This window comes from Dioscorea cayenensis, chromosome 19, assembly GCF_009730915.1.
Source record: "Dioscorea cayenensis subsp. rotundata cultivar TDr96_F1 chromosome 19, TDr96_F1_v2_PseudoChromosome.rev07_lg8_w22 25.fasta, whole genome shotgun sequence".
Taxonomy (NCBI): domain Eukaryota; kingdom Viridiplantae; phylum Streptophyta; class Magnoliopsida; order Dioscoreales; family Dioscoreaceae; genus Dioscorea; species Dioscorea cayenensis.
The window spans coordinates 26842386-26843718 of NC_052489.1; positions in this window are offsets into that span (position 1 = coordinate 26842386).

The following is a 1333-nucleotide window of genomic DNA, read 5'->3' on the forward strand; positions in this document are numbered from 1 at the left end:
ACATCGAGACGATGCGCTGTTGCCGCCGCTGAGAAGGTCGCCGACTCTTCTCGATGAAATCCTCGACCCTGGAACCTGCCGCCGAGATCATGGCATCAAAGATGGACACAATCCCCTCAAGATCAAGAACAAGTTAAGCGTGTGTCTCCCAAACGACGCCACTGTCACGGCCACGGCTGAGAAGATCGTCGAATCCGTCAGCTGCTGCCGCGGCTGGCCGACAAGATCAGCAGCCCTAAGCAGACACAATCCCACCACAACAAGAACCATGTGAAGGATGTGTCTCGAGGTCGATGCCGCCGCCGCCGTCCTCACGATCGCTGCACACAATCCCACAACAAGAACAACAATGTAAGGACGTGGTTCTGCAGCTGATGTCGCCGCCATCGCCCCCGCATCGGGCAAGACGCCGTCAAGACCCCGACCGAGCAACGAGAGAGATGATCAAGGCCAATCAAAAATCGACCGCATTTTGCCTGAAAGCTTTTTATTCAAGAAGAAGAAATGGGTCGGGTTTTCGAGTCGTTTTAACAAATACGAAAGGGAGTCGATGAGGATCTTCCTCAACCGCCTACGGATTTCGGTAAGTGTAAAGTTTTTTTATGATATTGTTTAAAGGTTTTATTATAGTGTTTAACTATTACCTAATAGTGTTTAATACCTTTTATGTTATCATTTAATTTGTCTACTTAACGCTTAATTATATATAATATCACGTAACAATTGATAATATCATTTAAATATTTACAATATGGTCTTATTATATCTCATATCGCTTAACCTCGAAAGACTCGTCAGCGTAAGAACGAACTGCCGCAGACCACATCGCCGACAAATTATACACACCGCTGAGGGGAAGGAGACGGTCACCGATGATGCGATGGACGCCAGACGACAATACAAAAAGTCGCCGAAAGCAAAGAGCCATATCTCACAAGAAGCGGCCCATCACCGTGACCGCCATTACACTGCTTTATGCCAAAGCAGGACGACGCATCATGACACAATTATGGCTATGATCGGGATGCCGTCAGCAAACCGCATGTAAGTTCAAATTGTCATCCTCCCGATAATCATGAATGGCCACTTCCATATCGCCGTCTCCCTGACAACGATAAACAAGAATACATGCATTATTCTTCACGTCCGGTACGATAAGGACGCTGCTGGACATAGTAAGTTCTTTAATTACGTCCGATTAATATCCGCTTGGTATTTAAATCGAGTATTCTAATCTCGACTCTGCATATCTCGACACTGAATCTATCTCGACATTTCAGGCTCGATACGAGTTCGACGAGTCTACGACGCAAAAGTACCCACTGCAAGACTA